Below are 13748 nucleotides of genomic sequence, written 5' to 3'. Positions count from 1 at the left end.
GACGGCGTGCATGTTTATCCCTACTTTTAAGCTGCTGTAACGCTTCTTTTTTCCAATTCTGTAAAACATCAAAGGCTGCAGGTCTAGCCTTCTTTTTTAGCAAGACCGATTCTAGGTATTCAATACGGGAGATCTCAAAACTGCCATTGATTGGCCACTGAAATTCGGAGGCATGTCTGGTCTGTCTGTGCCAAATATCATTAAATACTATACTACCAATGCCATACTTACAGTACATAGTACATGCCGGCGACCCCTCCTGTGGTGCCGGGCGGCTAAATTCCAAAGATTGTCGATCGCTGCGGAACAGAGCCCTAAAGCAGCTAAACAATTTCCCAGGCATTTCACAAAAAATTGGTGTTACCTGGTCAATAATTGTGTCTACAGATACAATACGCCAAATTCAAATTGTCAGGGTTAAATTAAGAGCCGGGTCACGACTGCACCTGACCAAACCTAAGGAGGACCGTACGGTTTATCAAAGAACTTACCTAACAAATTTTACCTTGTGTTTGGTGGTTTCGACAAATCTGCCCGCCTCAAAAATTGACCCTCGTCAAGATACCGTGTCAGACCACACGACTATCGTCCAAGGATCGGATCGTGCAGCGCTGCCGAGGTATCGCGTCTCGTTCGGTCGGGCCCGCAGAATCACACCGTCCGATCCCGGTTCGATAGTCTGCGTCAACCTTCAATGATCCAGCATCAATCTTGAGGGTCCCTATTCGGGCGCCAACTGTGAAAACATAAAAATTGATATGAGGCTGGGAAGCCCAAAAGAAACACACCAACACAGGTTACAAAGGACATACAAGTGCTTTATTTAAAAGCTACAACAGTTACCAAAAGTCAATTGACAAACGGATAGCTATTCGGCTCTCAGAGTAACGTAACAAACTTCAACGAAGGTTCGATGCATTAGTAGAGAGACCGTACATTGGAATACTTGGGCTTTTATATCCTTTATCCAGCCCTTGGTCAACCCCCTCGCGGGTTAACCATTCTTGGGACCAGGCCTAGGGTTTCTTGCCAGGTCAATCCTATAATGTATGCATTTTGATCAGTTCCGCTGATACAGTTGTTCATTTACACATAGGTCAGTGATAGGACAAGGTCTCAGTTCGCGACCCCGACAAGTGGCCTGCAGGCATATTAATTATTCGTGTGTGCTGAGGTCACAATGGCCAGAATCTCACTCAGAATGTTATTCGGCCTCCATTTTGATGTTCAGGGTGACTTCCACTTTACAAGAGAACCTAAAATGGCGGTTAAATCCAAGATGGCGACTTACATAACTTTTCGTTAAGGTCAAGACCTTGCCGCAGAGTCTATTTACATGATATTTTAGACAACTTGGCGTAGGCCAATACACATTCAGAGACTGCGATAGGAGGCATAATATCATTTCGATTCCAACACTTTGAGTCTGAGAACCGCCTGCCCCTGCAGGTATTTGTGGACTGGGGGATCGCCGTTTGTTGGGGGGAAGCTGAGCCCCAATTGCTACTGCCAGACACCCCCGCCGTTTAGGCTCCCAGGAGGCACTGTCCAGAATGGGCGAAGCCCTTTCCGGTTTAGCAATGGCTCATTCAGAGTCTTTCTGTTCTCATTGGTCGCCACAACACCGCCACGCCAAAGGTGGGTTACCGCCCACTGTGGCTCCCCCCTTTCCTAATTTGTAGCTCTAGAAGCTCTGTGTACACCTTGCTGCCCAGTGCCAGTCCTTCTTTTCTTCTTTGACCAGGGATGTCTCCATTGCCGGTTGTGCCTGATCTAGGGGTACTTCAGTCCCCTCCACCATTCCATCCTCCTTGACCTGCTCTCGCACCACTGGCTCCCGGTTCTACCTCCGATTTGAGGCCAACTGCCTCCCCTCTCTTCCAACCATCTCCTTACTAGGCACAACTCTCCCAACACTCCGTGCCTGATACCCCCATGCCCCTGCAGGTGTTTTAGGGCTGAGAGAGCACCATTTGTTCGAGGAAGCTGAGCCCTCGTTGCCAACACCAGAAGCGCCTGCCGTTTTAAGGCTCCCAAGAGGCGTTGGTCCAACTCCGTTCCTTGCATTATCCGACCATCTCCTTCGTAGACACAACTCTCTCAACCCTATGTGCCTGATAACCCCCTGCTCTTGCAGGTGTTTTCGGGCTGAGAGAACGCCATTTTTTCGAGGAAGTGGAGCCCTCGTTGCCACCACCAGACGCCCCTGCCATGTTAGGTTCCCAAGAGGCGCTGGTCCGACTCCCAAGTAGTGGAGTCTATACACGAGGCTACTGTACCTACTGACTTGTACTCTGGATCGAAACTTATCCCACCTTTGCCACCTACTACTGGTATTATATTGTATCAACCAAACTGACCCATGTGCACAAGCCCCAATAAATTGCGTTGTGTATTAGTATCCTTCGTGACCACCTCTGCAGCCCAATGGATAGCCCGAGCCCTCTCCCCGCATCAGTGCCCTTGCAACCTTCAGGCCCTGCAGTGATAAGGTACCCCACCATGTCCCAAACCTGGACAACCTGCCTTGTAGGGTATGCCCTCCTGTGCATCCACCTCGGTGGATCAGCCACTGAGCTGAGTGCTCCAGCAACCTTCACCCCCTGGCCAATTCAGATATGTCCCATACCCTGACCACTAGAATCTGCCCAGATATGGTTGCCTACAAGGGTATCCATCTACCTCTGTGCCCTTATTTCCTCCCCGGCCTATTCTCCCATCCTCTCCTAACCTGCTTTATATCATTTGGAACGTTGGTATGAGGATAGGTTTTTTATAATGTGCTTAATACCCTGAGGTTCCAAGCGCTGACATGGGATCGAACTAGTGTTGCTCTGTGTCGTCTTGCTTCCAAGGCGAGCCTGCTCCCCCTGAGCTATCCTCACCTCTGCGCTTTGAACATTCCCTGATTAGACCTATTCACTTAGGTACATTCACTCTTATTTCCTCCAAATTTGCAATGCATAGCCGCCCTTGTCACATCGTGTGACCCTGATCAACCCCTTAATGACAAACCATGACATGCTAAGCTAGCATCAGTGTGTCCCAGTTTAACACACCCCGAGCCGACACTATGCTCATTTATTCAAAGAACTACAACCATGCCGCACTCATAACTCAGTGCAGTTGAAGCAGAAATGTAGTACTGACTATTCTCCCGAGCAAACTTATCATCCTGTCCGTTGTTCTACTTACATCAAACTCCTTTGAGTCCTGTGAGGGGCGTTATTTTCTGGAAGTTCCAACCTTTCTGCGGGGGCCCTCCTGTCGAAAGCTATCCTTCTATTACCTCCCCCTTTCTTAGCCCGGGACCAAACCCTGTCCTCACCTACTGTACCGTGCCTGCGCAACCCTGTCGTGATCCCGACCCACCACCTTTGTGTGGTGGAAATTCCCTTAAAAGCCTGCTGCACTGAAAAGTTGACTACCACAACGTCTCTTCACGGGCCATCAAGTGAGTTCCGTAATAGAGTCCCTCACTGCAAACCCCTACCAGTTCCTTGCGAATTCTGCTGATCCATTTGAACACTCTGTATCCCCTGTGTCACCTCTATGGCTGCTATCAACAAAACACAAAACAAATGCCGTCAACCCACGCGGCTGATAACTAATCCACTGTTACTGCACCATAGCTACACTTAGCAAAACAACTCCTAATCGTTTTTCACCTCCAGCCACCCGAGAAGCAACTGTGGTACCAAATAACAGCACGACGTGATATCATGTCCCCACCAAGGACTTAAACCATGTTCGTTCCCTTTTGCTACATTGTGTGTCCGAGCGCTTTTAAATCCGCCATAATTACAGATACTTTTGCTACCTTTACTTTGAACATCATTGGGGCGTCCTGTCCTTCCGACCGCCCCAAACCCGTACCACTAGCTGCTTTACTCGAGCTCTACTGGTGCCTAGCCCTATACCCTACCTACCCAAGAGTACAGCTGTCACCTACAATGAAAGCCTTAGACCTGACTCCTCTATTTAAACAGCGGCAGTACCACCAACCCATGCACCATGTGGCAGTTGCAATCGCAACGAGCAAGAGATATGATCCTTGCGGAACGCTCCGCCCAGGTAAACTGTGGCCCAATCAAAAGCTTTAACCCTCCAGTGTGCAGTTGCACGGGAAAGTGGCGTGGTTTAAAACAGTCACTATCTAGTGGTATTTCCGCTGCCGAAATTACACGTTAATCCCCCGGCTGCAGCCTTCCATACTTCCCCTGGCCGCACACCATCACCTCGCTGCTAGCGGGTTGCCCAGCCGGCCAAAATAAACGCGGCACATGAGGCAAATTGAAACCTGGCTGTAAACGTGGAATATTCCCTTAATGACACATGCAAGCGCACTGCATTGCTCGCCGATCACAACTGAAAGCAGTTCGCAAACTTGTGAGACACCAATGCCGCCGATGTCCTATTCCCATGAAGAAATGAGGCCAGAACAATAACCTATTACAACCCTGTTTGAGAGTCGTCCCTTGGCCCAACGGACAGCCGACGCTCAAACTGTAAGCATCACTCCTCGTTCAATTGAAACCATTGCATTATACTGCATTGTTGGCCCTCACCCACTGGTTCCAGAAAACGTTGGGCTAACTGGGACTCCGCCTGTTGCATAAAGTGCATCCTTGCCACACCCAGGGGTGGCCACCTAACAACCTTCCCACACAATACAAGCCTACTGCCGACCATATTATACATGGCCACCCGCGCACCACAACGGCTGCTCGCTTCCCTTCCCAAACAAGCCCTGCAACCCTGCACATTTACAAACAACCGCGCACATTCCCTTAACCACCACAACTCCCAATCTACAACACAGTACTCAATTATTGTACAAAATTGCTTCCAGATCCTCTGCCGGGCAGCGCAAGCCTGCTGCTCACTTCCTCTGTGTGTCCATCCCTACTCAGCTTGCTCCCACCTCGGTTGCTTGTCCCCAGCCCTTTGCTCAACGCAAGAAAGCACCCTCCCACATGCTCCCATAGACTTTGCAGAGGTGGATGTGCCCTGAGCTTTCTCTTCATGTAACAACCAGGCCTTTTTCCGACTTCAGCATTGTTGTGTTTATTCGGCGGTCTCCCTTGCGATGCACGGACATACTGTTTATGCCCTGTGCTTGCATTCTCGAACAAATCAGGCTGCCACACAACGTTTTACCGCTTCCCCAGTTAGAAGCTTTGTCCATTCCTTGTTCTATCACATAATAGCTGATAATTTAGCATTTCTATAGTGCCACGAACCCTCGGGTACCCGAGCGCTGTTTATTATTGCCTACAGTGTGTGGTGCTCGTTTATCCACCTAGGACCTCTTAAAGATGATTACCCCGTTTGCGTCTAACAGTGGCTAAATTCCCCGGTGCCCTGCCACATCCATCAGTCCTGACCCCTATTCCGCCTGTCAGCAGCCTGCGAGCTGGAAAGGGCGGACCCCACTCCCCACTTGGTTATTTGCACCCACCGTTATAACCCTTGCGAAGACTGAGTATTGGAAACTGCAAATACCATAATGCAGTTGGGCAAACAGCCAGCCAACCACGTCAAATTCCTAAACAACCGCTCCGGTCACAAAACCTCCCTGTAACGTACTTATAGCGCCTTCCTGGTAGCTCGTGCTACGAGGCACACGCACATGTCTCCATATGCTAACAACTTTATCATTTTAACTACACTATTCCGTTCCGGACCTTTGTTTGGTCCATCAGACCCCCGCCCAAGGGTCGTGTCTTTAGCACCCTGGTGCCTCGCAGCCATGCGGTCGTAACCCACAGTACAGCAAGCCGCATTTTCCTTATTACAATGCCCCCGTGTGGCAACCCAGATCGGGTCCATGCCGGTGGCCCCCCCTGCCTCAAGTGCTGCTAGGAGGGAATGCCCACAGCACCTAGACCTCGCTGCAAAAGCCGGCGCCCCGCGCCGCCCTTCACTCCCACTCTCTCCTAGTCTGGTGGAGGAAATGGCCGGGCCTCCCGGCCTCCCGACAAAGGTAGGCGCCTGCCGCCACCCATCAACTCCACACCCTACCTTAGCTAAGCCCGCAGAATTCCCGAATCGACCACTGCTTTTCCAGCTTCACCACTACCGGACTGCTTCCTGGGCTGGATCTTTTGGAACTGCTCCCGCCGGACCGCTTCCTTCACCATGCGCAACCCGAACCAGGAGCTGGAAAGGAAATCCTCATTCCTGCTGCGGCGGGCGGCGTCCTTTGTCAGAGGGGCTGGATACAAAACGAAATCCTCTCCTGGTGGGCGGGCGCCCGGCTGCTGGAAGAGCTGCAAGTGCTCGGGCGCCAGCTGCTTATGAAGCCCAAGCTCCTCCCCTTTCTTTTGTTGCCCTTCGCAGGCTTTTGCAGTGCTTTGCGCTCTTTTCTGCCTCTTGCCGCCCTCTCCCCTGCCCATGTGGGGGGGGTACGAGAGAGCGGAAGGAGGAAGGCCACTGCCCCGGTTATCGGGGTTCCTCATCCATTTGCCTTCGGGTCACCTTCAGATGCCATGGGTTCAGTATCTGCATTGTGTAAAAGTGTTAGAAACCGCCACTGTGCACATCTTGTTAGGTAAAATGTCATTGCAATCTGTTCTCAGTCACAAAATGTTTCTTTCCATTTGTGAACGAGCACGGGAAAGCATTTAGAAATGGGTGTGCTTTAGTATCGCTTTTCTGATTGCACTGGCTTTTCATTTTTTTTTTTTTTATGGCAGCCATCTTGAGCACTGGTCCAGCATGTCTGCAGCTCACAGCGTTGTGCGAAGTTGCATGCCCAGTTCACAGTACTGCTGCCAGGCTCGAACTGGTCTATAGGGCAATGCCCGAACCAAAAACACAAAATGCTAGTGTGGGCCACTTTTTGGGCCCATGTCGGCCAGTTCGATAAGTTACTCCACCATGCAGCTAGTAGTTTTGACCAGTGTTACTGAATGCATTATTTTTAAAATGCACAATGTGCAGCACATTTTATCAAAAACCTCCCTCTTGGGTACTACTCAAACAGTCTGTCACAAAAACAATGAATTGCCATTTAAATGTGTGGGCCACTTTTTCATTGGTGCACTACACAAATGCATGCCCCCCAGTCCCACCCTGACTGCTATCATCATGGCTTCCTAATTCTAAATTGTGGAGAAGCCAACCCGACATCAGAGCTGGCAAAGGGAGGAGCTCGATTTCAGGACGCAGCTGGTGGTCACGGGATCCCTGCGTAATTTCGCGCGCAGTCTGTTGTTTGGAGTTCTGATCCAGAGTTACTTCTGAGTGTCTCGTGATCAGTACCCCCCGTAGAGCTCTTCTGCCTTTCAAGGGCAGCCAAGAGCGGAAAACGCGCAGGACTCAACGTTGAGCAGCTCAAGGCAGGCAATCAATCGGACAGTGATCGTTTGTATCTGTCAGCTGTGCGCACGGGAAACAAAGCGGGCTCTGAGCCCTCTTGGAAATTAATGATGGGAAAAGGGCGCGTTTCAATATGCTGTGTACAGCCAGCATATGGCGTGCCTCAACTCTCCGGGAGGGGGGATGGGCTGGTGGCTGCACCCTCTCATCTAAACGATCAAGGGAGTTTCCATGGAGGGCGGGGGCCCTAGTTATTCCTGGGCACCAATGCAAAGCTGCTTGCATCACCCAAACTCGGGTTTGCAACAGCATGCAGTGCATATTATTTGGGGAACATGCATGAGAAATGGTCAATTTTGAAGCACTAGTTGAGTGCACCAAGTCATTGAAGTGACCCAAATTGGGCAAGAAAAATGGCCCGCATGCCAGGTCGGCACTTTGGTTTTGTATTGCATTGTATTGTTTATTTATATAGCGCATATACACAGGAAAGTGTTTCAAAGCGCTTTGGTCTACAGCGCTATTGTCCAGTCTGAGCGTGGGGACGTGTTCTGATCAGTATCATTTTTACCCGGATCATGGGCGGCACCTGTCACCAGTCACTTGAAAATTGCCGCTTGATAGACCGCCATTCAATAAAAAGGTATATATTTCGCTAGCCCAGCCATCAATGCAACTCACCGCATTGTGATCAGTTTCGAAAGCAAATGGCCAAGGGTCCACTGTTGGCTTAGGAAGCAATGCTGTCAAAAAGATTCAATTGTGTATTGAGTGTTGACAATTATTTAGCATTCCCTAACCCTTTACCACCCCAAAAAATGCATTTTTTTCTATGCAAGTGGCTCGATGCAAATGCATTCGATGAAAAGGCATTAGATGCAAAGACCAGATACCCTTTGTAAGCATTGGCGATTGGTTCGTGGTTGAGGTACCTCATCAATCATTTCTGGGGAAGACCTTGACTGGAGCTAAAACTTCTGTTAGCATTTGGCATTGTAAGATTGACTGCCTGTGGGAAATCCCAAGAAGAAACTTGCAAGATGAGATGAGTTTTCTTATATATATATATATATATGTATTTATTTATTTACTTAATATACCATCAGCCACATGGTTTTGTATATACAACATAAAAACATACATATACAGATGACATAAAAAAAATTACACTGGTGTTCCAACCTGTTGCACAGTTGGTGCGACATGAGTGCATTGATTATTCTGAAGTATTCGGTCAGTTACAATTAAAAAGTTCAGTTAATCACAATTAAACCTTAGACCCAATAAATAGTACTAACTCATTCAAAATAATAAAACATCTTAATTCACTGCTTTGTTACAAAAGTTAAATACATTATCAGGATACATTGTTAATAATTTCCACACACTTCCAATAAAATAGAACTACATAAAATATCAGTTTAGCATTGCAACCATTTAAAAAACTTAACCCAAATTAGTGTTAGATCTTCCAAATTGACATTGTTGTTATATGCTTTAGAGTAGCTAGATTGCAAACCCCCTAAACTAGTTTTCTAATATGTTGGTCCCTGCTCATTCAGAAAAAGGGAAACCATTAATTTTGGGAAAGACACAAATTGATCCAAGAAGCAGGACATTTATAGTTGTACATTTTCATTGTCTACATACCAAAGAACCCAGCCAAAGTGGCGACCGCCACAGCGTCTGCATGTCAGACTCCCTCCACCGGACTCTCCACGTTCACAGCATTTGCAGAGGTGATGGGCACTTGGATCTGCGTGACGCCTGGTTCCTATAACTTGAGGGGCTCTTGGATCTGCGTGTCGCCTGGTTCCTATAACTGGACGGGCACTTGGATCTGAGTGACGCCTGGGTTCCTATGATTTTCAAAAGTTTAGGCAGGGAATCCCCATTTACCTCTGCCGTGTGCATATGTATGCGTGGCGGACATCAGAAATTGTGGGTGACGTGACCAAAATGATGGCCTTCAATGCTTATGGACTCCCACTGAACTAGTCTTTGTTTTTTCCTTCCTTGCCAAAAGAGGCAAAATCTGCAGGATCATAGCCTATCCGTGTGGGCCTGAAGAGTGCTTGCCGCCGATACACAGCTTCGGATTCCCTGCACCTTCAAAGAACATCTTCAGGGAATCTCCTGGTTGATGTTCCCACACTGAGTTCCTGCAGAGTGAAAAAAGTGATTAGAGAAAGATTGTCAGCAGAGTCCACCCCAACGAGAACGAGGGTGCGACTGCACATTATTTGTTGAATTATATTAATAACAGTCAAGTAAAAATAGCACCCCATGGAGATCACACTTTTTGTACCTGTCGCAATCTGGGTATTGTGCATTGCCATCCTATTAAAGGCCGAAAAAATCATGACAAAGGCCAAGGCCACTTAATAAATATGGACGACATAGTTTAAGTATATTCTTTTAAGATTTCAGGAATCTGATAGTCTTAGAACCTCTCCAGTTAGGTTATATACATTTTGGCTCAGGCTGACAGTTGAACATTTGGGTTTGCAGGAAATAAATACAATAGTTGGGCTATTTAGCTCCCAATTCTCACTATGGAGTGTCTAGGAACTTTAAAAAGATCTTTCAAAGGCACTGCTATGCAATAGGCGCTTTACATTTATTCTCTTAGATCCCAATTCTCACTACGGGGTGTCTAGGAAATTTAGAAATATCTTTCAGAGGCACTGATATGCAACAGGCACTTAACGTCTATTCTCTTAGATCCCAATTCTCACTACGGGGTGTCTAGGAAATTTAGAAAGATCTTTCAAAGGCATTGATATGCAACAGGCACTTAACGTTTATTTTCTTAGATCCCAATTTTCACTACGGGGTGTCTAGGAAATTTAGAAAGATCTTTCAAAGGCACTGCTATGCAACAGGCACTTTACGTGTATTTCTAAGGGAAGTTGTATAGTTTAGGGGCAACATACCTGCCTTGGGACCAAGACACTAATCTCCAGAGAGACACCAGTAGCAGCTCCAGATGAATTGACCAAAACCTAGGATTGGGACAGTAGAATTCAAATGAATGGCACTTTGAAATTAACAAGCAATGGCTACACTGAATACTTGGATTAAGGAAACAGCCCGTCTCAATTCATTTTCCGGCATTTAAACCACAGTGTGACATGTGATAACTCATCTCAAATATTTGGCACACTAGCTGCATAATACCAATGGGAAAGGACCTGTCCCCTTGAAGTCAAGATTATGTACACTCCAGTGGGCTTTTAAATACTCCTATCCTATTGAAAAGGACTGTTCTGCTCCCCGCTCCATTAACCAGGAAACTCTGCTGGGTAAAAGAAAAGAAATTCTTATATGGGTCTTGAATTAATGTCCTGACGAAGGCGACCATAATTGAATTACCCGCCGAAACATATGTGTGTAGAAAATATTTTTCTTTACTTACTTTACAGCTTTTGAACACACAACATTTACATCCGTATGCATCAACATTTGTAAATCCCACATTCAGGGGACTAGCTGTGTATCAAAGTGTGTTTTATTTGTCATTAATCTGTTTATATTGCTTTGTTTTGCACTTCTAAACGACTTGTATGTGAATTATCTTCAAAAAACCTTTTAAGTGCATGTATTGTCATTTTTTAGATTGTTACACGTTGTGTGTGATAGCATGTTAAATATGTAGTGTTGAGGCAAATAAATGTATCTTCATTTTTGATATTGCCAATTTATGTTAAACAATGTGCACTCACTGATTTAGTTATTTAAATAATTTTATGACTCAAGGCATGAACAAATATGTCAAGTGCTTATTGCTGTTCAAATGTATGGCAAAGGGTGAGGAACCTTTTAGGGTGGGTATTCCTTAAGTTGGATCTCTGCGCCCTTTTAAATTGGTGTTTAGTTATTTCCTGATGTCCGGTCGCACGGAGGGGTAACCTCGGAGTGTCTGGTTCCTCAACTCCGTTGATTAGTAAGTGATTCCAAAATGGTTACATTGACTTATTACCCATGCGCCCATATTCCTTTGAGAAAAAAGACAAGTAGCCGTTTCTTCAATTTTTCAATGTAAATAGATTTAATTTTTCTTTTCTTCAAATAAGAGTGCCCTCTGTGATTACACGTGTTTCGACGGATCCACCGTCTTTCTCAAATCAGGGCTAGTCATGTTACATATAAAATAACAATTTGTGACAACATAAAATGTTTGGAATTTTGTCATTCATTACAATAGTGAAACCGCATAAAGAAGAGAGATTGGCCGTTTGGGGGAGGGGGGGAGGGTAGGAGTGTTAAGGGATGAAAAAACACATCAACAAAGAAAAAAAGGAGAAAAACGAATACATTAGTCTATACCAGTTTGCATACAAACATACTATCCATATGTCACAGTTTCCATGGTTCTTATTTCATTACATTCGTTCTATAATCCTTTGAGAAAAAGGTCTGTATGGTATTTAGGCTTTAAAAGAAGTCGGCTAACCTAATTGTAGTTTCCCACAATTATACTTTCTGTCATGTGTGTCCAGTCATGGGTTAAATCCCAGCCTGTGTAAAAAAATGTATGAATGTGTGTCATTTCACTCGATTTTACTGAGAGGTTATTTTTCTAAATTCTCTGTGTTAAATTCTGGGTGCTTTTATACCTTTTGTTATACATAGTTGTGGGCAGTTGCCTCTTATTGGGTTTTACCGCATAGTTAACAAATTAGTCGATAACCGAAAAATGCCTCCATTGTTTACACGTTGTGATTAAAAGTCTTTAGATTTCTTTCTTCAAATTAACCCGCGCGCCTCACGTGATCACGCGTGTATCTAAGATTGAAGTATCCCCTGCGAGAGCCCCTCATGCTCGCTTACCTTCCTGAATCAAATCCCGTGCTAATCCGTCCTCTCGCGCTCCGCTCATTCACTCAGCTTCCTTGTACAAACACTATGTCACCTAGCAACGTAGTCCTACTACTATTCCTGTTGCCGGCAGGTTGCAGACGTTCCAATACAGGCTCACTACAGGTTCAATACAGAGTTGCATAGAGTGAAAGGTGCTACTGATATTATCAGTACAAATATTAATGTGAGTGAGGACCTTAGAAGTCTTATTGCTTTTGTACAAAGAGCCACGTTTTGAGGTTCTTCCTGAACGTCCTGAAGGGTGGGTCTGCTCTAAATGCCAGGGGCATGGCGTTCCAAATTGTTGCAGCTTTGACTGGGAAACTGTTGCCTCCTGATTTGTGTAGTTTAAATCTGGGTACGTTTAGTAGATAAGCATGGGTAAAGCGGGTGGGCCTGAGGCTAATATGCTTAGAGAATGTGTTAGTTAGATATTTTGGTGGAACACTTCTAATGGTGGAAACAACTTGCGACCCTGCACTGCTCATGCCACCCACCAAACCCTGTTGCGGTTTTGCAACCGTTTTGTGCCAGCCCACACTCAGCCCCTTTCAGATCATTTAGATAATATGTCCTTGCTGCCATGTTGTGTCCAAGAAGTGGCTTGGGGTGGCACGCACCACCCCTGGAATCTGATTGGCCACCCCAGGTGCCACCCCATTACTGTCGTCATTGCCTTGCTGACCGCCCTGCCCGGCCAGAATACCAGAAAACGGCACCAGGGGATTGCAGGTTTCTCCTTGCCAACAAAGGGTTGTCGTGAGATGTGGTGTGTCGGGCAGCAGGTTGTACAGGGCCCGGGAAAAGAATGACTTGGGCAGGTGCTGGGATAGGTGGGGAGGCAAATGGTGCTTGAGGACGTTTCAGGAAAAAGCCCAGAACTGGCACCTGTGGTGGGATGACGAGGACAAAAGAATGTGTTAAGGGCTATCATTAAGGCTTATTGTTTACACGGGGAAGGCAAAATGAAAAGAGTTTTGTGGTGATGCATGGGAATGGGAAGGGTACAATGGAAGCGAGAGAGAAGGCGGTCATGGGTGAAGAGAGTGATTGGGCTTACCGGGAGCGCCCATGTTAGGCAGAATCCTATGCAGTTCCCTTAGGGAGCACTACAGAATATTAAGACTACAGGTATAAGCAAGAAAAATCTGCTTTGGTATCAGTCTGTACCACAAAGATTTAGTTGGTAGCTGTGGCTAAGCAGTCAGATTTATCTCAAGAGGGAGATGAGCAGTATTCAGGGTTTACACAATAGATATCACAGTACTATGGCACAAGGAAACACTGACCAAAGCTTTGTATCAAGAAGAGAACATATATTTATTTTTTACACATCTAGTTCGACACCTAAATCACAGTTGATAAAGAAAGTTAAGTTTAGTCAAGGAAAGTATATACAACTACCTAGTCAATTGTAGAAAAGTTTGCGGTAGAGTGAAAACTGAGCAAAACGGCACAGTGAAAACCCACTACAAATGACACTCTAGCAATTTAGCGAAAGGGAGGGAAAGTACAAGTTAAATGAACATATCTTCAGACACCCCCTAGCAACACTTCCCTGA

The sequence above is a fragment of the Ambystoma mexicanum genome, chromosome 14 (assembly GCF_040938575.1).
Source record: "Ambystoma mexicanum isolate Mex_15411 chromosome 14, UKY_AmexF1_1, whole genome shotgun sequence".
In the NCBI taxonomy this organism is placed as follows: domain Eukaryota; kingdom Metazoa; phylum Chordata; class Amphibia; order Caudata; family Ambystomatidae; genus Ambystoma; species Ambystoma mexicanum.
Note: the sequence above shows the minus strand (reverse complement) of the source record.